General features: G+C 38.6%; 1 protein-coding gene and 1 long non-coding RNA gene across 3 annotated transcripts in view; one reads left to right on the top strand and one right to left on the bottom strand.

The window, feature by feature from the left end:
• Positions 1-27,672, top strand: part of NRXN3 (neurexin 3) — a 1,487,041-nt gene that overhangs the window by 389,462 nt on the left and 1,069,907 nt on the right. The gene's annotated exons all lie outside the window — the stretch shown is intronic.
• LOC119239319 (uncharacterized) overlaps positions 1-27,672 on the bottom strand; it is a 40,377-nt gene that overhangs the window by 4,428 nt on the left and 8,277 nt on the right. The window contains exons 3-4 of one of the 2 annotated variants that reach the window (XR_005123807.2): positions 25,948-26,061; positions 25,350-25,444 (exon numbers count right to left, since the gene is read on the bottom strand). This is a non-coding gene — a long non-coding RNA (uncharacterized LOC119239319). The remainder of the gene's footprint in view (positions 1-25,349; positions 25,445-25,947; positions 26,062-27,672) is intronic. The other variant, XR_008550459.1, reaches the window with a different exon arrangement.

Here is a 27,672-nt window from a genome sequence, read left to right as displayed (position 1 = left end):
GTAAGAGAAAATTTTCATCAACTTTGCGGATTGCAGGATACTGGAATGATAGAAAATATGTGCCTATAGAATCTGAGGCTACATTAATAGAGTTACGATACATAAACAAAGGAGGTGAGAGTTTTATAATGTAATTTATTGACTGAGAGGGCAGGCATTAGATCTAGAGTTCTTGGCTGCAAGGCCTTGGTCTACTCCTGTTAGCTATATGATGCTGGGCAAGTTACGTAATCCTTTCTTTGTCTCACATATTTAATAAATGTGGAGAATAAATTTACCTATTTTGCAGGGTTTCTGTGAGTTTTATCTGAGATGATAAATGTAAAATCCTTATTAAAATGTTTAAATACATAGAAAATGCTCAGTAAAATGTTTTTGTCCTCACCAAGATAATTATGTACTAATGTGATACTGAGAGCAGTTCTGGATGACAGATTTTTAAAAGGTTAGCTGACTAATTGATTTATTAGAACATGTTTAGAGCTGGGCTGTGAAAAAAAATAAAGGGGCTCAAGTATCAGACTTCAAATACTTGACTCACAGACCCAGGGACATGAGGGAGAAAAGATGCCTGAGCCCAGGGTGTGAGAGTTTTTTCATACGTAAAGGACTGTCTTGTGTAAATGGATTAAATGTGGTTCACATATCTTCCAGAAGAAGAACTAAGGCAAATGTGAAGCTGGATATTTACTACAAGGAGACTTTACAAAGAGAGCTCTCCGAAGTTGCCTTCAAAGTAATGTGTTTTCTGTCAACTCAAGGCATCCAAGCAAAGTCTGGGCAACCACCTTGATGAGATTATAGGGAAGACGGTAGTATCAAATGAGTGGGTGGTCTTAATATCCTAGTTTCCTTCTAAATATACGATCCTATAGCTCTACAATGGACAAGGCTTCTGAAAACAAAGATTGAATCTGATTGATTAGACCAGGTTCACTGTATTTTAGACACTCCTGCTCATCTCCAGTCTGTTGTCTATACTGTCCCACTGAGACCCATACAGTTACCCTGTGGTATAGTTTGAGGTTCCCAGGCACTATCATCCCCTATAAATCACTTATAATTACTTCTCTGTCCTCAGACCTTTCCTGGCATCATCTCCAAAACCATTATAACCACAGCAATTATAATCATAATAGTGACAATAAAGACTAACAATTATTGAGCACTGACTGTGAATGTATGTGAAGTGTGTATCTATATGACTAGGAGCTTCCTGCATAGTCTCTAATTTAATTACTGATTTGAGTTTAAAGAGAGTATCTTGCCTGGGATCACACAGTTAGCAAACGCTGTAATTATCATGTCAGTGCTGCTGCTGTCTTGACCCCCACAGCCAGACACTCGGTGAAGAAGAAAAGACATGGAATCCTTAGGAACAGGTTGGTTAGCCCACTCTAGGGAATGGTCTCTATCATTTTGAGTCTTCACAGGAGAGGTCATTTAATCAGGCAAAAATGCCCTGCTAGTAGACTGGGTCCAATTACCTATTCTTTCACCTGGCCATTGATTGTTCTGAGAGGAAGATAGCTTTGCTTGATTTCCCACTTTGGGCAAATTAATATAGCTCAGCCTATTAATGGGGGAATAATTTTCATTATAGGACCTCATTGGGAAGTGGCTTCTTTCGGTATAAATGCTGAGTGGAATGCCTTTGTCTTGACATGGGAAGCACAGCTTTAATTTTCTTCCAGCCTAATATTTTGTATGAAGTTGATGCTATTTGCTTCTAATGCCCTCAGAAAGCTAGAATGAAGCAATGCTACGTTTTAGGTTTATTAAGAATTTTTAGTCTGATTTGGGGAGTTTCTTATTTAGCTTTGCATTTATTTTCTCTTCAGGATAAATTCAGTGGAACTCATTGCTTTCTAAAAATGTCATTTATTTACAGCAAATGTAATCTACCACAACATTCCCACTGAGACAAAATCTCTTGTGTCTTCAGATGCCTCAAAGACATACATGCACACAAAAATGGTCCTTCTGCACATGCACCTACAGGGATAGAGTAATCATTGAGCTAATTAATTAATTATCTGGGGTTTTTAAAATTGTTTTGTTAATGCAGAATCACTACTCCATGGGTCATATGTACTTCTGTAACCTGGTATTGTAGCCCCATGTGAACACTGTGTCTCAACTAGTTTCTGCATAGATTTCTCTTTTTTTAAATATTTATTTATTTATGCATACAATAGCTGGGGTGTAGGCAAGAGATGCTGGGGCGGGGTGAGAGGATTCACCAGAGACAGAGTGGGGAGCAGACTAGGCAGAGCTACTGAAAAACACTGCCGAGGGGAGCAGTGGGCGAGACAGAAGAGATCTGCCTCGCCATGTGTGTCACCTCCCTGGCAGGACTGGGGATTGAACTTGTGCTGCAGTGGCTGTGGATAGCTTCATAGTGCTGGGGCTTAACCCCTTGCACCAGCAGGGAGGCCTCTGCATAGATTTCAAAAGAAAAATCAGCTCATGTTTCTCACTTCCCAAAGCAGAGAGGCATATGCAGTACAGGGCAGCAGTATTGCCGACCAATTATCAACCCATGAGGTTTTTCTCCCTCCTACTCCCTTAGCCTGTCCTCACCAGTTAGTATTGGCAGATGGTCTGTCTTATATCTCATGTAGAAAATAGAATTGGTTGACCTCATGCTTGCTAACCTCCTCTCTCTATACTTTCAGATTTAGTATTTGCAAGATACCGCTCCCTTTCCCCCACCTCTTTTGAAATTTAGCCCTTTTAAGGATTTCTTTTATTTTTGGTTATTTTAGATCTTCTCTTCAACTCTCCTTTTCCCTCAACCGGGCACATGCTCAAAATCATTTGCTTCATCCTGTTTCCTGCTGAATTTACATCTTAGTCATTGATTCCTTACTTTCAGTGATACACTTCTTGGGGGAGTTGTATGTATTTTGCATCTTCTCCACTTTGGGATTCTCTTTAACCCTCTACGGTTCCATGCCATACTCTGAGGGGCATATGTATCCTCAGCACTTTAGTAGAATTGTTTTCCTGCTTTACTTTGCTTGAGTTAGAAACCTTTATGATAGCCCTCATTTTAATTCCACTGCATTATCCTTGCTATTGTAGACCTTACCACAATACATTCTAATGATCTGTTCATGTTTTCCCAACAGACTTAGCTTCTGGAAGGCAGTGACTAGAGTTTATGCAGATTGAATACTCCATTTTTCATTAAACATAATTCCTGCTATGTGTGTATATGGAAAATCGTTCTCAATTAATGACTAAGTATTTGAACATCAGTAATATAATTATTACTCTGAATTTCCAATTTCTGCTTATATCCATTTGCTCAATAGCACATCACTCATTTGCTTATTCATGAATGCAGTAAATATTCATAGAGTGCTTCCTCTCTTATAAAATCTGTTCTAAGTGTTGGAGGATCTGGTGCATAGGACCTAATATCAGCTCCCTGAGCCTGTGGGATTTACATTATGGTTGAAGGAGACTAATAGCAAATATGTAGACAACTAATTAAGATGTTTAAAAATAACAAGCGGTATGATGGGACTAAGAGAGAATAATGGGGTAGTGAGTGGTAAGAGGTGGGGTCACCATTATTAGACTGAGTGGCCAGGGAAGGATTCTGAGCAGGCCACAATTAAAGAGAGATCTAAGGAGAAGGAGAGTCAGCGACTCAAAGATCTGAGAGAAGCCATTTCAATCAGAAAACACTGCAAAGACAAAAAAGACCCAAGACAAGGGAAAGCTGGACAGTTTGAAGAAATGACAAATCATTGGTTATGGCTCAGTGAGAGGAACAAAATGTCTGGGATGGGCATCCACTTTTCTGAAAAGGCCCAAACTTGTCAATTTCAAATGATCAAACGTATCTCCACCTGTGGGTCTTCACTCCCTCTGGCTCCCTATCCAAGTTCACTAGGCTTCTCTCTCCCTTTATCCCACTGCACAAGATGTCTCTCTGTGTTTATGAGCTCCCCTGTTCACCTGGCAAGCATCTCCTCCTCCCTGAGTACCCTCTGGATTCTATTCTTCCAACATTCCTTGTCACTTGGGATCTTGGATCCTTGTCTCTCTGTTTCTTCTTTACAGGCTACCAACACATAAAGGTCTACCCTATCCTTTTTTTTTTTTTTAAAGATTTATTTATTTATTTATACAAGCACTGGGTACAGTCAGAAACGTGGGAGGGTGAGAGAATTCACCAGAGCCAGAGCGGGGAGCAGAACAGGCAGACTGATGAAGTACACTGCTGAGGGGAGCAGTGGGCACAGTAGGAGAGTTCTGCGTGCCATGTGGGACCCTTGCCTGCGGCCGGGGATTGAACCGGCATTGCAGAGGCTGTGGGCAGCTTTGCAGCCCAGCACTCAACCTCTGCACCACCAGGGAGGCCCAACCCTATCCTTTTTTTTAAAGATTTATTTATTTTTACATACAAGAAGTGGGGTACAGGCCAGAGTTGCGGGTAGTGAGAGGATTTCCCAGAGACAGAGTGGGGAATAGAACAGGCAGACTGACTGAAATTCACTGCTGAGGGGAGCAGCGGGCAAGACAGGAGAGGTCTGCTGCCCCATGTGGGTAGCTCCCTGGCAGACTGGGTGTCAAACTCATGCTGCAGAGGCTGTGAACAGCTTCATAGGTTGTGTCTCAACCCCTTGCGCCACCAGGGAGGCCCAAAGGTCTACCCTATCATTATAGACTTCCTCCCCCTTCTTTAACTTAGAAAGGGAAAGAATGTTTCTTTCCCAGAGTAATGAGCTAAAACAAAATGGTTTAAGATTTGAAAAAGTAGTGATGAGAGCACTGACATAGGATGATCCACATGGCTCCTAGTAAAGAGGTGGGGCAGCAGGGTGAGTGCGAGGAGAAGGGATGTGTGGGTACGTGTAACCCAGCAGGTGCAGAGCAGCAGGCATTACCCATTCACTCAAGTTGGAAACTTCAGAGTGAAACTTGCTCTTTTCTTCTCTCTCCTTCTTCCTCTTTTCTCTCTTCAAGTCAGTCTCAAAAACTATTTACAGGGCCCCCCCGGTGGCGCAGTGGTTGAGCGCCGGGTTGCGAAGCTGCCCGCGGCCTCTGCAGCTCCGGTTCGATCCCCGGCTGCTCCCCGGCCACCGGAGGAGGGTCCTGCATGGCGCGCAGACCTCTCCTGCCGCCCGCTGCTCCCCTCAGCAGTGTACTTCGGTCCTTCTGCCTGCTCTGCTCCCGGCTCTGGCTCTGGTGAATTCTCTCACCCTCCCGCGCTTCTGACTGTACCCAGAGCTTGTATAAATAAATAAATAAATCTTTAAAAAAAAAAAAAACTATTTACAATTCCCTTGTTATATTTCTCATTATTTCTTTCCTTTGTAGACCCTCCATTCCTACTTCTCCCTCTGTCCTCTACCTCACTTGTCACTGTGGTATTGTGTCTTCACATCTCATTCTCTCTGCCCAACTCTGTATTCTGCAAGCTGCCCCACCTTGCTCTGTGTGCTGGTCTTCAGAGCTATGCAGTGCCCACAAGAATTTGTCTTTTTCAGCCTCCCACGCATTGCCCTTGGTAGTTTGCCTTCAACTTTATCATCATTTTCTCACACTTCTCTATTTCACCAGAGTGGCTATTTCATGTCATTATAAATATTTATTTTGGGTTCTTGCTTCTAAAGCTTCATTATTTGGTTCTCCCAGCCATGGATTTCTTCTGATTTTTTTCTCTGAATCCTAACTCTGAGCCATTCTTCTAGGACTCATCTGATCATCACCGGTGTGATTGATCACCCCCTTCAAACATAGTTTCCCCCACTTCTGTGTTCCAGGCATGTTTATGTGATAGTGTGTGTGAGCTCACACTCTGGAGGCAGACTTACAGGATAAGGTTTTTTTTTTCTGTCACTTACTGTCTATGTGCTCTTGGACAATTTCGTGAATTGGCTTCTCTGCAACTCACTTTCTTTGGCTATAAAATGGATATCTTAATAGTACTATCTCCCACAGTTCTTATAGGATCAAATGAGATGATGTAATACCAGCACATAGTAAATGTTCAATAAACATTGGATTTTATTGTCATGTATTTGTTCCTTACAATGTCCTGCATTCATTTGCCAGCCTTTCTGGCAGGCATATAATAGCTTTGAATCTCTCTGAGGCAGAGATGTTTTTATAGTTTCAGCAATGCTGTATATCCTATAGGTTTAATAAAGAGTGAAAAGTAATTTATATCCCTCAAATAAAATTCTTGATTGACTGCAAGAAAGTTGCTATTTCTCTATACTATAGTTTGACCCCAATTGAAATGATAACATCTGCAAAATGAAATTTTTTATAGACAGTAAAAAAATCTCATTCATGGTAAAATTAAAATGTATGTGCCATATGAAATACAATGCAGTGATTATACATATTTTAAATTCCTAACAATCTGATGGGGTTGTGGTGAAGTTTATCTTTCTTAGCATGTCTTTATATCAGAGGCATTTTAAATAGTTTTATTTATTTATTTGTTTATTTTTAAAGATTTATTTTATTTAATTATGCACATAGGAGCTGGGGTGTAGGCCAGAGATGTGTGGGGGGAGGGTGGGAGGATTCGCCAGAGACAGAGTGGGGAGCAGAAAGGAGGGTAGCCTGAAATACACTTCTGAGGGGAGCAGGGAACAAGACAGGAGATGTCTGCTGTGCCATGTGGGTAGCTCCCTGGCCAGGGATTGAATTCATGCTGCAGTGGCTGGCAGTAGCATCAAGGTGCTGAGACTTTACCCCTTGTGCCACGAGGAGGGGCCACATTTTTAATAGTTTTAACAAATGTTAATAGTTCTGATAGGTGATGCATAAAATGGTAAAGGAAACAAAACTTAGTTGGGACAGAGGATATTGACTTGATGATTACCATTGTCCCTTACATGTTCTAAAATTCTTTTAAGTTTTAAATTGCTTTGCTGTGTCTTAAAACCCTTTAGTCACCTTTAAATGGTTGACTTGATGGGCTTCTCTTATATTCCAAGTATAGTGTTTGCAATATAAAGAGAATTGGGAAAAGCTTCCTCACTAGAAGACCTTATAGTTTAGGTGTTGGCAACTCATCCTGTAAAAAGTCAGTCTAGTGGTTCAAGATTGTAACCAATGAGAAAGAGATCTTAAATAGTTATCATCCTCAGGGCACAGCAAGAGACACTTATCCACAGGCTCAGTCTTTGTGTGAAAGAGATCTATTACCTTATTATCACAGCTGAAGCCTGAGGTGAAAGTTCTATTTAACCACACACCTGAGGGCTGACTAAATTTTTTCAGAGACCATGGAAGGAGGATACTATTTTTGGGATCTGTCTTGGAGCTCTCCCTCTATCATACCCCAGAATGCTAACATCTTTCTGAGGAGAGTTCATATAGGTGCCTGATGCCCTAATTTTCATGTCTGATGGCCTGATTTTTGTCACTGACACCTAGGAAATGGCCCTTTCTCGCCTGACTTTGGTGACCAGGGGGCCTCTATTCCTGGTTCCTCTAAGACTGACAGCACTGAAACATGCCTATCTTTCTGTGAAAGAGGCCTATTTGCTTGTCCTGGAGCATTGAGGGACAGGCTTCAGGTTTGACACTCATCTAGGGGCCTATGGAGGGGCTCTCATGGAACATAGGTAGGTGATGCCATCTTTGCTTACTCTGCTTTCCTGCAACTCAGTGGATTTTCCTAAAAGGAGCTTATACATTCATTTGGAGTATACATTCATTTGGACTGCTAACAGGGGCTTTTCATCTAAAGGGTATTTGCTGGAGTTTGTTCTAAAAGAATGGTGTATGGTATTAGGAGACTCATCATGGTCTCAGCTATTGAGACTGATAATCAGAGAAATGCTTTCAAGGAATAATGTAGAAAGAGTGTTAAGTAGAAACTGCAAATGTTTCATGATTAGTTCTAATATTTTTTGTTGTTGTTGTTTATGGCCTAAAAGCCACTTATAAAAGATGCTAGGAGTCAGAGGAAATTACCATTACCCAACTAGAAGAATTATCAGGGAATATAATTAACCAAGATTTAGTAATGACTCTTTAGCAATGGAGGAACAAACAACATTACTTCAGTGTGATCTTATATTAAACCCAGACATCTTTGGGCCTTTGGGCCTTTTTAAAGTCTCTTGAATATTGTAAAATATAAGTAAATTCTGGGACTAAGCAAACTAAAGTTATCAAGTTAAAATAGACTGCTATGAATATGTTATTTTATAGTAACCATAGTAGATACACAAATCCTATAGTAGATATACAAACAATGGCATATGAATTTAATCATGCCACTAAAGAAAGTCATAAAACTACAAAGAGAACAAGAGAAGAAAGGACTAGAGGAACTATAACAGCTAGAAAACAATGTACAAAATGTCAATAAGTGCATACTATTAACCATTACTTTAAATGGGCTAAATTCTCTCATCAAAAGACATTGAGAGGCTGAATGGATGAAAAATTGAGACCTATCTACATGCTGCCTATAGGAAATGACTTCAGATATAAGGACACATGGACTAAATGTAAAGGGATGGGAAAAAAATCATGCAAAGGGAAACTAAAATGAAGCTGGAATAGCTATACTTATATTAGACAAAATAAACTTTAAAACAAAGACTATAAGAGACAAAGGACATTACATTATATAATGATAAAGGGGTAAATCCATAAATATATATAAATATATAGGTGCATCTTAATATATATTAAAATATTAACAGACCTAAAGGGAGAAATTAACAATATAATAATAGTAGGGGATTTTAGCATCACACTGAGATCAACTGTTAAATTACCTAGACAGCCAATTAGCAGGGAAACACAAAAACACATACACACACAAACACATACACACATACACGCATACGCACACACACACGCATATGCACACACACATTTAATGGAGTATAATTCAGCCATAAAAAGAATGAAATGTTGCCATTTATGACAACATGGGTGCACCTTGACCTTGAAGGTATCCTAAGTGAAAGAAGCCAGATAGAGAAACAGAAACACTGTATAATCTCACTTATATGTGGAATATAAAGAACAAAACAAAAATAGTAATAACCTCAAATAAGCTCATATAGAAAACATTGGTGAAATGTGTCAAGGGTTCAGAAGCTACAAACTTCCAGTTACAAATGTTATAGGGATGTAATGTACCACCTGGTGACTATAGTTATCTGTATTGCATAATTGATAATTGCTAAGATAGTTGTGGTTTTTATCACAAGGAAAAAAATAACTAATTGTGATGATCACTTCACAATATATAATTGCTGAATCATGTTGTATACCTGAAACTAATATAATGTCAATTATACCTCAATTAAGAAAAAGAATCTTGAAATAAAATGTGATGAAAACTGATACTATACAGTGAAGAAATCAAAATCTGAGTAGTTGTGTATCCAATTAAGAAGAAAATATGTAATTTAAAATCTTTCTCAAAGGAAAAAAAAAAGGAAGTAAAGATATGATTTAGAAGGTCATAGGGTCCCTATTACAACTTCCAGACTGAAACAAATGGGTATGTCTGTACTTATCTAAGCAGTAAGTAGATTGAATTTGGCCCCAGGGCTAGAATTTGCTGATGCTCCTATAGTTAAAATGACAGACAACACCAGATCATCTCACTTTATCAAGGTGGATGATCAAAGTTTTCACAGGTGTACAATGAAATACAGGCATTTAGCCTGACCTGATGTAATGGAGATGGTTTTCTGAAGGACAAAGAACAGAGAATTTTTGTTTTTCAGAGTATGAAGTTAGGAAGAGTAATTCTAGAGATAGAATAACATTGTTAAGGACATAAAAATGTGAAATAGCATGGTGAGTGTGAGGAGTTAATTAATTAATAATTCTAAAGATTTATTTATTTATACAAGCACTGGGTACAGTCAGAAGCGCGAGAGGGTGAGAGAATTCACTAGAGCTAGAGCAGGGAGCAGAACAGGCAGAAGGACTGAAGTACACTGCTGAAGGGAGCAGTGGGTGGCAGGAGAGGTCTGCGCGCCTTGTGGGACCCTCGCCCAGCGACCAGGGATCGAACCGGCGCTGCAGAGGCTGCAGGCAGCTTCGCAACCCAGCGCTCAACCGCTGCGCCACCAGGGAGGCCCGAGTTAATAATTTAAACAAAGGAAGTAGGGGTGTTGCTGGTGGTAATAGTAATAAATAGCAACTGAACTTTAATAGTGCTTATTATATGCCAGGAACGCTCCTAAGTAGTTGAGCTAACTTAATTACTAGAAACCAAGCAGTATAATTGAATTGATGAGACATAAGTTTGGAAATGTGTGTATGCACCAGAGGTAAGACCTCATTCTACAGGTGAGTAAAAATAGGACTGAGACGAGAAGGGAGGAAGCAATTAGTAAGACTTAACTACTTGATTGGCTGTTAGAAGTAAGTGTAGAGAGAGGTCATAAGTTTCTGCTTTGAGTGACATTAATGGAATATAGAAATAATGGAGGAGAGAGGACTTAATGGAGAAAATGCTAAGTTTAGCTTTAAATGGGTTGTGCTGGAGCTTCTTGTGTTATCTGGAGATCAGAGTCAAGTTCAGATCACTGGAGCTGTAACAGCAACTAGAATATAAGGGATATAGTTGAATTAACGAGGAGTCATGAAATCAGGTATAAAAGCACATCTAATCGAAAAACAATGAATTTTAAAAAAAGAATCCTGGAAGTCACTAATATCTAAAAGCAGAGCAGATTTAAAAGGAAAATTAAGAGAGGTAAGAGGTGAATCAGATAGTCTTATTATGGTAGCTAAGAAAGCAGGAAATTTCCAGGTGGGCATTGTAGTTAGTAGGACTCAGTGCCAAGGTCAAAGGCATTAAGTTGAGGATGAAAGTGTCTGCCTAGCTGAGAATTCAGAAGTTGTAGGTAATTTTTGTTTTGTTTTTGAATCAATTTGTTTTGTTTTTAATCATTTTGAAATTCAGAGGCAAAAATGCCAATGGAAGTAGAGAAGCTAAAGCTATAAGAAATACAAATGTTGAAACATCTCAGGAGATAATTCCAACTTTTATTTCATATTCATTAAATGAGAATATACAAGGAATCTTAGTATGAAATATTGTATAGGCTTATTTTGAGTTGCTGTGAAATTTTTTAAAAGTGCATTTCTTTATGTGATCTTAGTAATTATGTTTTGCACTTATATCTTCCTCCCCTAATTAATTAGCTCTATTGTTAGATTTTACTCATCATGGGATTGGGGGGCTTAATATATAAAAGATATGGTAAGTTTTAAAAGCCTCAGTTATAGAACAGTAAAAATTTGGACATACTTTTAAGTGGTTAGCAAATGGGGCACAGACCTCATAGATTTGACACTTTGAGAATATCTAGAAGATAATGAAACTTCAAAGAATATCTCAAAAACTATCAATTCAGTTGAGTTCCATTCATTTTAAGTCATTCATCAACTACCATGCATTTTTGTTAACAATAATATGACAATATTTTTGCCTCAGTGTGTCCTCTTATCTGTTTTGTAAATTTATTGCACAAAGAACTTACAGCAGCTAAGAATGTAGTTGATGAGAAAAGATTTACATACATAGAGTACCTGAAGAATCCAATCATCAAGAAATGTAACAAAATGCTATTATCACATGTCAGAATCAGTGGCACAAACAGTGAGGACTAGAGACTTCTAGGAAGGGAGATCCTGACACGTACTGGAATATTGGGATTGTCTTGTTCTATAGCTCTGCCTATAAAGTATTCTTCCCTAGAGAGAATTTAACTAAATTACTCTCAGCAATGCCAGAGAAACAAATGCAAATGCAGAGCCAGGGGTAGGGGAATTCAAGGCATCAAAAATATTGTTTGTTCCCTGAGGACACAGACCATGTCTTATCTTTGTATCACCCCCCACCCCAAGCCAAGGCACCATGACTACAACTTATTAAGTTTTAGTTGTAGTATAAGTCAGTGCTGAGTTGACTACACTTGGCCATTGAGTTAGTGCAGCTGATGCAGGTTGGTGGATCCATGTGCTTTGCTGATCCATGTGCTTTCTCCAAATCATGTTGTAAATAACAAAAACATCAAGGTCCAGCAAGTGAGTTGTGAGAACTCCACCTGTGAGGAGAATGGGGTGTAAAAAATGTCCTTGCAAGTGAAGAGAAGACTTAGTGTCTGTGCACTATCAATGGAAATTGGCCATTTCCACTGGGTACCACCCTTCCTTCTAATAGTACCAATTCCTAAAAATGTGCTTCCTCAGTGAATGAATGAAAATTGTCTGACTTAAGGTGGACACACAAAAAAAATGAAATAGCAGATGCTTCTACCATAGTAGTTTCTTATGAAAGAGATTTCAGGTTAAGATAAAGCTTATATGAAAAAAATAAAGTGAGATCCTCCAAGCAGTTTGTCACCTGCATGTTTTATCGTACTGGTGATTTCATGAAAATATTGTTGAGAATGTCTACTTTCTGATTTTTGCTAGCTTTCAGTCCCTCTAGACAAAAAAAGCATTTCTGAAAGAGATTTGAAAATTGTGGACTCTGATAACACAGCTAGTTGTCAGGTTCTTCTCTAATGAACAGCTTATCAGTTAATGTGCTCAGTGGTTAATTACCACACTAGGGCTTGCTGGCATAAAGTGTAGTAGAATGCCCATTATCCTTATGCAAATTTGAATTTACTGCAGGTTAAATCCTGTGACCTGAAAGCTAATTCGCTGGTCGTAAATTAACAGGCCTATGTACTAGCCCTGCTGGGACTGGCAGTGACAAAGGACCCCAGGAAAGGGGCGATTGAATCAAGCCAGGCTAGGTAGGGATGCCTCTTTGCACTGCCTCACAAAGGCTGATGGAGCTAATTGTGCTGCAGAGACTGTTAGGTGTTTTTGTTTCGATTTGATTTTGCTGTTGTTTTACAGGGCAGGCAGACAGTCCAAGCAATACGGTGTCACTTACTGGGTGACATGGGGCATTTGGCAGTTGTGTGATTCAGGTAGAACTGTGTTGTAATTCCAAGAGACTGCCAAGTTAGGGGCATAGACATGAAGATAACAATTCAGATCCCTGGTGTCTTCTATAGCATCCCTGGTGTGCCATAACAAGTGCCTTGGGCTGAGTGGCTAAAACAACAGACATTTAGTTCTCATTGCTCTGAATGCTGAGAAGTCCAAGATCAAGGTGCCTACAGATGTCTGGGGAGGCCCTCTTGTGGTTTGCAGATGGCTGTTTTCTTGCTCTGCCCTCACATGGTAGAGAAAGAGATCATTACTCATGTTTCTCTTTCTATAAGGGCACTGATCCCTAAATGAGGGCACCACCATGATGACCTAATTACTTTGCAAAGGCCCTTTAATACCATCACACATGGAATTGGACTTCAACATGAGTTGCATGGTGGGTAGGAGGACACAGACATTCTGCCCACAGCACTAGATATGGCTTGGGATTCAAAGCAAGGAAGACACAATCTAAGCCCATTAAGGTTTATAGTTGTCTCATGGACTCCAAGGGAATGAGCACAGGTGACCTATTCAAGAGAAGTCAGGCCTGTGGTAGGACTATGTGATGGAGTAGAAACTAGTGTCATGTGGTGGCCACTGGGAGTCCATCACTCATGAGTGTAACCTGGGTTTGCAGACCTAATTCCTAATCACTTTACCAGAAACTGGGGCAGAGGTGGGCAGTGGGCCTTCTGTCCTGGTCAGGGCTGCCTCAGGAACAAAGGGAGGTTAGAGCCTTTTAGACTTGAGGGTTTAAACAGGCAGGAGCTGGTCTAATATCCTTATAGCCTCGTTTACTTATAAAAGGAGGCTGTAGTTTGGTGTGTAAGGACTTCAAATACATTTGTTGGCATCAATTGATTTTTCTGCACAGAGTGGGGGAGCTTTCTAAAGCCCCAGAGTCTTGGCTAATGTACCCTATTCTCAGCACATTGAAATCCCATAATTAAGAATGAGGGTCTCTCAGCATCTCAAGCATAGGAAAATCATTACTTCAGTGGTCTCTTCAGATGAATCATTAGTGCCCATAAAGGCAAATAGAGCTTTTCATGCCTAGGGCTAGTGTCCAGGTCATTTTGGTGGGAAACAACATTTTTTTTTTTACCACACTGTGAGTGTTTATGTGGTGGGGGCAAAATTAGTTGCGGTTTTAGTGCTGATCCATTAGCAGTGAGAGTGGTGGGTAAAAGTTCTTTAATTGGCCCCCAGGGTAAAAACAGCCTGGTATTTATAGACTCTAGGAGGAAAGGAGCTTGGGGGGAGACAAGTGACTTGTCCGCTTTATACAATGGCTTTTACTTCTCCCGGGTCACATTTAAATGCTTTCCTTGAATCAGGAAAGGAGTCTTTTCTGTTTCATCCTCAATTCAGTGTCTTGGAAAGCATCCCACAATCTTCATAATTTCCCCTTACAAAAGAGGAACAAAGCTTTCTCTATTTAAGAGTAGAACAGACTGTTTCAAATGTAAGATGCCGTTGAAGAATGAGCTTGCCAGAAGGAACATGAAGGTAGCAATGTGTCCTGCACACAGCAAGTACTCAGTGCTGGGTGGTGGACAGTTAATGGAGGACAAGTCCATGGTGGTAGAGAAGAAGCAGCACCTATCACAGTATAAAATGTATCAGATCAAAGGCAGCTTTAAAGCTGTATCTGGACTTGGCATACTATGGTATACTATGGTATAAATATGGTATATATATACTATGATATATATATAGATATATATATATACACACACACACACACACACACACATAATATATCATTGTTCATTTTTGTACAATGTATGCTTTCTCTTCTCAGATATAGTCCCCATAAAATTCCCACCACCAATTCACCCATGAACCATCACCATAGTCCCTTGTGTTCTTCCCTCTCCTGTTTTGATCCATTTGCCCCCCACCCCCCTTGCAGAGAGCCTCTGATTTATAGTTGCCTGATAATTTTATTATTATTATTTCCCTTGATTCTTTATTGTTTCCCCTAGATTCCTCCTATAAGTGAACTCTATTCATTATTTTTCTTTTTCCTTCTGGCTTATTTCACTATGCATAAGCCCTTCCAGCTCCATCCATGTTGCTGCAAATGCCATGAGTTTGTCTTTTTGATTGCTAAATAGTATTCCTTTGTGTATATGCCATATCTTCTTTTTTTTTTTTTTTTAACTTTTTTTTTTTTATAGAGGCATGTTTTTATTTATTTATTATTTATTTGTTTGTTTGTTTTCGTTTATACATGCACTGGGTACAGTCAGAAGCACGGGAGGGTGAGAGAATTCACCAGAGCCAGAGCGGGGAGCAGAGCAGGCAGAAGGACCGAAGCACACTGCTGAGGGGAGCAGCGGGCGGCAGGAGAGGTCTGCTCGCCATGTGGGACCCTCCTCTGGTGGCCGGGGAGCAGCCGGGGATCGAACCGGCGCCGCAGAGGCCGCGGGCAGCTTCGCAACCCAGCGCTCAACCGCTGCGCCACCGGGGAGGCCCTGCCATATCTTCTTGATCCAGTCATCTATCTTTGGGCATTTGGGTTGAGAGGTCTTCTTTTTATTAAGCCTCATTTGCTTGACCCTTTGACATTCTAACATTGGAGGCAGGAGAGATCTTCATAATGAGAATTAGCTCAAAAGAAAGACTCAAAGGGGTGCTTCTCCTGAAAGCCCATTATATAGAAAACAATCAAAGAGAGACACAAGAAGAGAGCCATGTATAGAGATTTAGGGAAGCTCCTGGAAAGGTTCATCCCCACTTACTAAATCTATGACTAGCTAAAAGCTTTTAGACCTGCTAGAATAGTTCCATTGCAACACTGATGAGTTAATTTTGCCTGAGACCAATTTCAAAGCTTAGGGGTAGGATGAGGAGCTTTGAATTGCCCCTCAGGAAATTATAGGGGCAAATAATTTTTATTATTATGCCAACTCAGATAGATTGATAGTGGGAGTGCTGCAAAGGCTTCTGGTATTATAGGATACAGCTATCCATCTTGCTTTCTAGGCCATGTTTTAAAATTGATTATATGTGTTTATATCCTTAAGTAATATATACAGTATCATGAGTGCTTAAAATTTATATAAATGGCATCTTCCACTATATATCTCTGTACAATTTACTTTTTTAATTCAACATGACATTTTCAAGATTTATCTATAGTGATTTATGCAGATGCAGATATCGTTTATTCATATTAACTGTTATTTAGTGTTCCATTGTAGGAATAAACTTTGTTTCACTGACTCTTCTTTTAGTGTAGCTAGACATCTATGGTGTTTCCAGTTTTTAATATTGTAGTTAAGTCTATAGTGTGCACCCCTGTGTGTTTCTGGACCACATCTATGCCAGCATTTATTCAGGACATAGCCCTAGAAGTACAATTCCCTGCTGGGTCATAAGTTGGGTGCATCTTTAACTCTGCCAGACATTGCCAAATTGCCTTCCTAAGTGGTGTATGGATTTACATTCATACCAGTAGTAGATAATGTTCCTAGTTCCTCGCATCCTTGACAATATTTGGCATTGCCAGTAAATTAGATAATATAGTATAAACTAACACAGTAAAGTATAAACCAGGTTATCCTTACAAAATATATGCCTATAATCTCTCATTTCAAGTTCCTTGTTCCTACTGAGAATCTAAAGACCTCAAAGGTATACATTGCCTGTTTCTTACCACTTTTTCTTATTCTATTAAGCCCCCAAAAGAGCCCTCCCATTTAAATGTCAGTTTGCAGGTGGTCTCTCCTTTATCTTGCTGTCATTCCACTTAAATTTGTTATAGTTCTTCCAGTCCTTACAGAATTTTATTACCCCAGCCCCAATATCTCACTTGTACTGTCTTGCAGATGGCAGGCTGTGAGGCAAGATCACTGTCATTGCACACAGAAGATAAAACAGAACAAACCAAATCCCCAAAGTAGATATGATTACTATGCAAGTGAAAAAGAAGGCACCAAAATTGTTACAAAAGGTTGTTTTCTAAAATCAAACAAACAAAAAAACACCCCAAAATATATTCTTTCTCTCCCAGTTTAGGCTCCTGGGGTGTTGATGGGCAGGTAGGAAATACTTGTGTCCTCCCTAGAACATAGAATGTGAGATAAGCGTTTGAGTCTCTTGGGCCTTTCACTCTCACCAATTCTCAGGATAGTCTTAAGGTTCTGTCTTACAGTCTTTGTGGGACCATTTAGTTGATCTAATCTCCTGTTCTTGTTAGTGTGGACCCTTTTGCTTACAAGGTTGTTCACCCCTACCCCGCCCCCACCCCCGCCTCTCTCATATTCTGCAATAGTTAAGCCAAAGTATCTGATAAGGAAACAACTTGATCATGTAGCTTAACCTAAATCAACTTTGCAAAAGAAAGATTTCTTGCCCTTAATTAACTAATTTCAATGTGACAAATTAATTAATTTGTATGCCAATGTATAGAAAACTATTAAGCTTTTCAGGATAAGCACCTTGAGAGTTTTCCACCAAGAGTGGTGTCAGGTTTGCTAGTTTGTGTGAGGGGAGTGAAGTTTGATGCTACAATGACCTGATAGACAATCTAAAGAAGTATTTTGACAAGGATGAAACCTTTGAGATTATTGAATAATTGGGTTTAAATAAACTTAAGAGCATTTAATGATTGATTTATTGCATAAGTATGTATTAAGCATGTTTATGTTAAGTGCTGTCTAAGTATTGGAGGTAAAATGAGATCAGAGAGAAGATATTCCACTCTGAGGCTAGTTTCCATTATATTTTGAACCATTGTGGTTCAATGAAATTCCGTAGCTGAATGGAAAGATCCCTATATCTTTATGGCTGTTGCATTCAGCTTGAAAAGTAATAGCATGACTAAGATTACTTATGTAGGTATGTATATTCTATTAGGTTCCAAATATTTTGACTGCAGTAGGAATTTTATTATAAATGTGTCTCGTATTCAATATTGAAAAGAAAGATGGAATCGGAGACACAGAAACACAGAAAGAAATTGTAGAATGGGGTGAGAATTTTAATTTGTGTAGGAACAAAGGTAAAAGTAAAGGCTGAAAATTGTGATAATGTATATAATAATTTTTATAAGAAAAAAATATATACTTGTTTCTCTAAATTTATTTTTGTTGTTCATTTTTGTACAGTAATTGGTTTCTCCCCTCACTTGTAGTCCTCATAGTTCTCCACCACCATATCATGCATGAACCATCACCATATTTATTCCCTTGTGCAAAAAAAAATTTAATCCATCTTCAAATACTGCTAAAAACTAAAAAGACATTTTCCCTTGATGGCATTTTGATGGTGTCTCTCTCCAATTTAATTAAATTCAGTTTAGCCAGTGTATATTAAATATTTATTATATATTAAGCAATAGCCGCAGGGATACAAAATTATTACAAAATGGTTCCTCACTTTAAGGGGACCACAACCAGTGAGGAATATTGGCAAGCAAGGCTTAAAGTAATTGTAGTAATTATGATGAAGAATGAAAGAAAATTTTATTATAGATTGGTATATTGGAAAGATTTTAAAAATACTCCAAGAAGTATCTGGTTATGATGGCTATACCTGTAGTAGAGTTGGTAAAGAATAAAAATGATCATTTCGAAGGCACCAGAAATCTATCAAGGCAGAAAGAGCTTGAAGGGCTATGATCCTGAGAGAAAAGAAGAGAAGCACAATGAGGAGAGATGAAAGCTCAGCATATTCCTTGCCTTCAAAATATTTTCCAAGAGGCCAAATAGAAAGTGGTATCCAGGAGAGTTCTTTACAAATACTCCAGGTTTTCATTTGTCACCCCTGCAAGGGTACACCTCAGAAATTAGTAGCACTAACACAAATAGGCCAGTTCCCACAAAGATGAAACAGCTTTCAATCAGTTAAGTTTCAGATTGGATTATGATGATCTACCACTGTTTTCTGCCTGCAAGAAGCAGAAATGCATTTTATTGCTTCTCGTCTTCTGGATAAGATATTCCCCTGCCCCCTGGAAGAGATAAGATTATCCAGAGTCTATATGAGTGTTTCAGGTTTTATATATAGGCCCTAGAAGTTAGTTCAATGTTGTCAGGTATACCAGGAAATAGGACCAAGTACCAAAAACAGAAATAAATAAGATAGTCATACGTTAGAATTATCAAAATAAATATTAAAATAACTAGTGGGTATCCTCAAGAAATAGAAAACAGGATGGGGAATTTTGTCTCATAAGTATGTGAAAGTATAAATGGAAATTCTAGAATGGAAAATGCAACATGGAAAAAATGGAAGCTACAAAATACAATTCAATGTAAATATACATTTAAAAATTCAGTAGATATGTTATCTAGAAGATTAGTAGGGAATATACACTGGGGAAAAAAAGAAAGATGAAATCTTCAGAAAAGAGAAGAAAAGATGTATGACATAATGAAAAATCTATATACTACATTGTGGTCAGAGGACGAGAGAGAAAGGATGAAGAAAACACAATAGTTGAAGATATGTCCATTGAGCATTTTCCAAAATGGAAAGAAGATATCAAACCATCAATGAAACATTGACAGAGAGGGCAAACAAGATAAATACAAATGATACATCTCATTAAAACTGTTGAAAACAAAACACAGAAAGAAATTCTATAAAGAAACGAGAGAAAAAATTGCTTTACCTTCATCGAAGACTAAAGTGGTCTCCTCAAGAGAAATGCTGGAAGCCAAAGACAATACAATAATAGCTTTAAATATGCTAAAAGAAAATAATCACTCTCTCTGTTAGATTCTATAATTGGTGAAAATACTCTTTAAAATGGAAAATGAGAGTGAAAGTGTAATGGTATGGGAAGGAAGAGGATGTTGGTCTGACAGTGGGAAAAACACTAGAACTTCGGTGGTGGGTGCAGTGAGGCTAATACACCCGCAGAATTGAAGATGTATCTCAAATATATACAGCATGGTAAAGCAATAAAAGAGAAGAAAGGGAGGGAGGAAGTTGAAGGAGAGGGGAAGAAAGAAAAATGAGTTGTTAGAAGCTAAAAAATGAGAGAATTCATTCCTGGCATATTTCTTTAAAAGAAATACTATATGATGTTCTTTTAGACAGAAGGTAGATGATCCCAGATAGAAAGATGGAAAGGAAAAAAGAAGTGAGGAGCAATAGAAAGTATAGAGAACTATTGATAGTACAAAAGTGATAATAGAGTTTGCAAGCCACTCTGCTACTTGCTTTAAAATGGAGAAAGGCATCACAAGTCAAAGAACGTAAGGGAACTCTTGAAACTGGAAACCATAAGGAAAGACATTCTCCCCTAGAGCTTCAGTCTTGCTGGCACCATGACTTTAATCCTCTAAAATTCATTGTGGACTTCTGATTCCCGGGATGGTCAGGTGGTAAATATGTGTTTTAAGATGATGGCATGTCAGATATATTTTGAATTTTTAACAATGACAAAAGTAGCAGGAAAGTCAGGAAGAGTGCAAATGAAGTTAAAGGAGTCTAAGGAAACTGAATTGCCTGAAAGCCTAGTTAAAAAAAAAAAAAAAGCCTTTAAGGAAAAGTATCAAAAGAAATGGGAAATCTATTGAAGAAGTCGAATTTGTGAAGAGAAGTTCCTTTCAAGAGAACTTCCGGCCACATGGATTCACGATAAAATTGTTACAAGCTCTTAAAGAAAATAGTAAGATGCTTCCATTAAACTAGATAAATAGAGTAATGGAATAGACAGTCCAGAAACTGACCCACATACAGGTGGATCTTGGATTTACATTGAAGGTGCTTCTGTATAGCAGATGGGAAAAATAATCTTTTCAAAATATTGTTCTTGATCAATTTTTCAATGGAAAAAGATGAATATTGACTTCTGCCTCATACCATTTACATAATTAGCTTCCAAGTGAATTATGTCTAATAAATAGAAAACAAAACAATAAAACTTCTAGAAGAAAGTAGAGATGAATCTCATCATGGGCAAAATTTCTCACAGTGCCAAAAAAGTACTATCCTTAAAGGAAAGGATTGAGAAACTCAAACTATATTATAATTTAGAACATCAAAGACATCATCCACAGAGTAACATATAAGTTCGAGAATGGGAGAAGACATTTGTAATACATGTAAGTCGTAATAAACATGGATTCAGAACATATCAATGGTGCTTACAAATCATTTGGATTTAAAAAATCAGTGTTAAATTCTTAACTGGGCAAGAACATTTAACTCCACAAACCTTTTTATCGAAATGACTAGTAAATAGATAAAAATCACGAGATAAGTATAATTAAATTAAATTAGAATACAGTATAATGCCACTACATACTCACCAGCAAGGCTTCCTCGAAAAGACTGACAAAAAGTAATTATTGGAGAGGATAAGAATCCACAGAAACTCTTGTACCTTGGACCTAGTATAAGAATTTTGTAAAACTTGGGCCTCCCTTGTGGCGCAGACAGTTGAGCATAGCACTATGACGCTATCCACAACCTCTGCAGTGCCGGTTCGATCCCCACCAGCCTCAGAGCAACCCACATGGCAAGCAGACCTCTCCTGTCTCGCCCACTGCTCCTCTCAGCAGTGTGTTTCAGTAGATCTGCCTGTTCTGTTCCCTGCTCTGTTTCTGGTGAATCCTCTCACCCTCCCGCACATCTGTCCTGTACCCCGGCTCTTGTATAAATAAAATTAATCTTAAAAAAAAAGAATTTTATAAAAATTGACAACTATTTTGGTAATTATTCTGACATTATCTACTAAAATTCATCGTAGGTATACTCTATGTATTTGTCGGGTACAACATATCCATTCATAGGTTTACAGCAACAGGAATGCATATACATGCACATCATAATACAAAATGTTGATAAACACACTACTTAAAATAGTTCCAGATTAGAAACAACCCAAATAGCCATGAATAATAGAATAAATAAATAATAGACTATCATATAAAAATAAAAATGAATGAGCTATATATGTCAGCATGGATACATCTCACAAAATTGACTGAGTAAAACGAAACAGACACCAAAAGTATTTATCTTATAATTTTGCTTTAATGTGAAATTTAAAACAAACTAAGCTGATCTATGGTACTAGCAGTCTCTTCTCTTTCAAGGAGAATGTAGTGAGTGAGGCAAGATTTTTGGGGTGTGATATTGCTTTATTTCTTGGTCTGAATGGTGAGTACTTAAGGATGATCACTCTGAAAATTATTTAAGCTATTGATTTTTGAATTGTAACTTTTCTGAATGTGCACTATAATTTAAGGAAAAGTTAAAAAGGTCGTGTCAGCTATATTCAATATATTTTGTATAAGATTTGAAGTGAATTTTACAACTTGCCATGTACATCCCAGACAAAGAGATAAGGAGAATATTCCATTGAAGGAACAATTTAAGTCAAATACACAGAATCAGGAGGATTCATGTTATTTTCATGTATTTGAATGTATCTTGAACATGAGACATATTTGGGGAGAAGGGCTGGAGATGAGGCTAAGAGAGAGATTGGATTCTGTTTGTTGAGTCATATAAACTGACTGCAGAGCATACATAGAAGTAACAGCGTTCTCAGCAGAAACCGTAACACAGAATTTTGGAGATTGGGCTGCATTTGAAATACTAATAGAGAAAGACTGACTTTGTCAATGGATTCTGAGTTTAGAACTTGACTCCTGTCTTTTTCTAGCTTGTACAAGAGTATAGAGTCCAATCTCATTTTAAATTGGTTTCTTGACTTGTATCAACCCAAAGTAGAGTCGTTTGGTCTTTTCATCTTGTACGAACAACTCTTATTGTAGTTGATTTTTTTTTTTTTGCACATGTCATTAAGTGATTTCCCCAGGTTTCAGAGGCCCTGAGCCCCCAGTGCTGAACCAAGTTGTCCACAATCTAAGGAAAGTTTATCTGATCTGACACTTTAGTATTTCAAGTGGGCCATGGATTGGCAAGAGTAACATAAACACCCACTTCATTTAATTTTTTAGTTAATTACCCAGGAATATCAGAAACTTGGGGCCACAAAGGGAAGGGACAGATGTAATGTATTCCATACATCCTCACTTGGCACCCAGAGTCCTTCACAGCAGTGAGCAGCTGAGAAAGGCATTGTTTATTTGGGGTGAGTCCTCCCATATCTCTCTGGACCTTGCCTTATGTGCTTGTTACTTATGTCACATTCTAAGAGAATGTTACAGATAACTGATAATTGTGCATGTCTATTTAAAGGAATGTTTTAATATACTGAACTCTCTTGGCTCTTGGCCTAGCTATAACATAACAACTCCACATTCTCATGTGCAGGGGAAAGCAGCATCCATGTACAGATGCCCTGAATCAATGGATTTGCCTCCAGCTTTGCAGTGTGCTAGAACATTCATTCTCATATAGACACAAATATTTTAAGAGGGAAAAAATTAGAAATGAGCAGGAATTGGAATTAGGGATTGCCTGAGTCTCTATAGCAAGACTCTTATTGTTGTGATATATGTCATGCCAGTAGTAGGTAAATTGTACTCTAGATTGTGGCAGAGGAGAAAAAGGAAGTGTGTCATTCCTTTAGGATCTAAGTCACTCACGGGCAGTGAATTTTCAGCGAGTAATGGACTTGGCTTGTTTTATTAATTCCTTGAGCCTAAGGAAAGTTGCTAGACTTCCCAAAGGAGCTGTTTTTCAGGATAGGTTTTGGAAAAGTGGGTGCCCTGCTTAATTCCCTATGCCCATCCCATATGTCTTTTTTTTTTTTTTTTAGGCTCAGCGGATATTTATTTTTTGTTTTTTATTTTAACACTTATTAATTTTTTAAATAAATTTTATTTTTATATTCCCCATACTATTGCAACCCCCCCATTCTGACCCCAATCACTCCCCTCCCGTCCCACCCCCAAAAAAGTGTCTCTGGTTCATAGTTTTTTGTTGATTTTGATTTTCACTTTCTTATAGTTATTCATTTTCCTGGTCCCTTATTTAAGTTTTCTAGATTCCTGCTATGAGTGAGACCATCCGGTATTTTTCTTTTTCTTTCTGGCTTATTTCGCTGAGCATGATCCCTTCCAGCGCCATCCATGTTGCTGCAAATTGCATGTGTTTATCTTTTTTGAATGCTGAGTAATATTCCATGGTATATATGTACCACATCTTCTTGATCCAGTCATCTATTTTTGGGCATTTGGGCTGTTTCCAAAGCTTAGCTATTGTAAATAGTGCTGCTATAAACAGGGGTGCAGGTGTTCTTTGGAATTGATGTTTCTGTGTCCTTTGGGTAAATACCTAGGAGTGGAATTGCTGGATCATATGGAAGCTCTATGTTTAGTAGGTCCAGAAATCTCCACACAGCTCTCGAGAGTGGTTGGACAAGTTTGCACTCCCACCAACAGTGCAGGAGAGTTCCTTTTTCTCCACACCCTCGCCAACATTTGTTGTTGCTAGTTTTTTTAATATGTGCCATTCTCACTGGTGTGAGATGGTATCTCATGGTAGTTTTGATTTGCATTTCCTGATTACAAGTGATGTTGAACATTTTTTCATATGCCTGTTGGCCATTTGCATTTCCTCTTCAGAGAAGTTTCTTTTTAGCTCTTCTGCCCATTTTTCCACTGGATTATTTTCTTTGTTGTTGTTGAGTCTCATGTCTTACTGCCCTTTTGTGACAGAAATGAGAAGCCTCTCTGGGAAGAAGATGCATAGGAGGTCAGGACAAACACGTTCCCTCTGTGCATGACTGATGCTCCTTGGCTGGTTATTCCAAAGATGAAAATTTGCCAAAACCAATCTGGAACTAGTTTTTCATGCTCTGTAGATTCGGTTTCAATTGTGTGTTTAGTCTTTGCTCTGTTCCCTCAAGGTCTGATGAATGTGAGCCTTGCTGCATCACAGTGTCAGCAATAAGTATGGTCATTACAGGGGTAGGAAGACAGGCAGGTTTCTGTCACATGGATAGAAGCAGTAAGGACTAAAAAGTTGGTGACAGCTTAAGAGTTATTGGGTAATTTGAGCCTGGGACTTAGTAAGACCTGTACCCTTCCGGAATTATCTCAGCCATAGCCTGGTGTTCAGCCCTGCAGAATTTCAGAATCAGCTAAATCACCATCATTGTCAATGTTAACATTAATTGGGCCCCTACTGTATACTAAGTAGTGTCCTAAGCATTTATCTTAGGGATTTATTTAGTTCTCACACTAACTCTAGGAGATAGGTACTCCACCATGATTGGGGAGGAAAGGAAAGGAAGCCAAATTATGAAGAGCGTTTGTGCAAGGCCATGCAGCTAATGAATGGTTAGAACTGGAATTGAAATCTGCAGTCTGACCCCCAGCCCATGCTTATAGTCAGTATGCTCTGCTTCCTCAGTAGTTGCTGAGGAAGTATCAGGAAGGGAGAAATTGTTTTTCAGACTAACACAGATTTACTTAGTAATATATCAGGACACCAACATACTAACTTACCATGGAGGGAAATCATTCCAGAGCTTCATTGTCCAATATGGTTGACGCAGCCATGTCTAGTTACTAACTGTATTCCTGGTGTGAAGTGAGGTGTGCTGTAAGTATAAATACATGCTGGATTTTTAGAGATTAGTGCAAAAAATTATGTTTTGGATATGTTAGGTTGGCTGAAGTACATTAAAATTAATTCCACCTGTTTCTTCTAGAAAATTTAAAATTATATCTGTGACTTACATTATATATTTTTGGTTTTAAATCTTTTCTTTTTTTAAGATTTATTTATTTTTATACAAGAATTGGGGTACAGGCCAGAGATGCAGGGGGTGAGAGGATTCACCAGACAGAGTAGGGAACATAACAGGCATACGGACCGAAGTACACTGCTGAGGGGAGCAGCAGGCAAGACAGGAGAGGTCTGTCCCGCCATATGGGTTTCTCCCTGCTGCCTGGGAATCGAACTCCTGCTGCAGTGTTTGCGGATTACTTCATAGGTTGTGTCTTAACCCCTGCGCCACCAGGGAGGCCCGTTATATTATATTCCTATTGAACAGCACTGTTTTGCTGTTCCTCCTGCTTCCCCCACCCAGGACTTCTGTACTTGCTGTTTGTCTGCTTGGACTTCTCTTTCCTCAAATGTCTGCATGGATTCTTCCCCAGTGTTTTTGAAGTCCCTATCAAAACATTACTGTTATATAGATCTTCTCTGGCTGTCCTGTATAAATAGTAACAAAATAATAAGCCTCCACCCCATTCCAGCACTCTACCTCCCCTTCATCTTTGTTATCATCATCTGATGTATTATAAGTTCCTTTATGTATTTACCTCATTTACCTCAAGCATAGACATTAAGGTTCCATGAGGCTAAGATGTTGTCTGGTTTATCACTTTGGAACAGTCCCTGGCAGAGAGTATCCACTCAATAATTATTTGTTGAAGGAATAATTTGAATGACTTCCACATGCATTTGTCTAATGAGTGGATGGATAAATAAATGATGACTATATTGTCTTGGCATCAGGAGAAGCTATTATTTTTCAATGAACTGTTTCTCTGGGATGACTTTACAGTTCTTTACTGGGACAAAAGATTTAATCAGGACTTGTCAGGAACTCTCAGATTCTGCCAAGATAGCATCTCACTCACAAATGGAAATGACCACACAGTACTGGAAGTGAAAGTTTGTCCTAGAAAGCAGTGTTTGGATATGGGGAGAGGGAAAGAGAGAATTGGGCTGGCCACAAAGCCACCCTCATGTTGAAAAACCTTACTGGTGAAACTTGGATAGCTGTTAGACTAAAATTATGTGTTTGCACAGATAAAAGTAAGTATCTGCATGTGCAGCTGGGCCCATGCACTTTGATTCATGTAAATTCTTAGTTAAATATGAACCTTTATATACCTAAATAGAGACATGTGTAAGCTAAAGAATAAAAATTAAGGATCCCAAAAGTCCAAAGACTGTAACTTTCCAAGGACTGAAGGCTCAGCGGAACATTTGATGCTGAGGGGATTAGAAATGTAGAGAAAGTTTGAAAAATTTCTCTAATTCACTTGCAGTTTACTGGACATTCTTATCTGCTGGGGCTCGATCTATGTCAGTGAACAACAACAGCAATAATGGTCCCTACTTTTATAAAGCTTACATTCTCATAGGTGAAAACAAACAATAGGGAAATAAATCCAAGTACATATATGTTGTTCATAAATACTATGAAGAGAAGAAATAAAATAAGACATGATGAGGGAGTAGAAGATAGTGGAGTGCTTTGTTTTGAGGATTTTTTAAAATTCTACTTATGCATATAACAACTGGGCTGTAGGACAGAGGTACAGGGGGTAGGAGGAGCAGAGACAGAGTAGGGAGCAGATCAGGCAGATCTACAGAAATACACTGTTGAAGGGAGTAGCTGCTGAGACAGGAGAGGTCTGCTGCACCATGTGGGTTAGCTCTCTGACTGGGTATCGAACTCATGCCCAGTGGCTGGTGACAGCGTGATAATGCTGAAACTTAACACCTGCACCATCAGGGAAACCCTGGAGTGCTGTTTTAGAGAGTTAAGTTGATGGGGAACTAAGTCTTACTTAATAAGAAGTTGAAAGACCAGCAAATGCAAAGACTTGAAAAGTATGTTTGTTGGATTCAAGAGATATAAAAAAGAATGAATTAAGTGAGGCTAAATTATGTAAAGCCTTTAAGTGATGGTAAGGAGTTTGGATTTTATTCTGATTACAATGAAAAGCCACTGGGCACATTTTAGCAGGGCCGTGATAGATCTCAGTTTACCAAAGAATAGCTAAAGAAAAATTCCTTTGGCTGGTCTTT

The sequence above is a fragment of the Talpa occidentalis genome, unplaced genomic scaffold (assembly GCF_014898055.3).
Source record: "Talpa occidentalis isolate TD23 unplaced genomic scaffold, MPIMG_talOcc4v2.1 talOcc4.11, whole genome shotgun sequence".
Taxonomy (NCBI): Eukaryota; Metazoa; Chordata; class Mammalia; order Eulipotyphla; family Talpidae; genus Talpa; species Talpa occidentalis.
The sequence above is the reverse complement of the archived record's forward strand: the minus strand, read 5'-3'. Positions and strand labels throughout refer to the sequence as shown.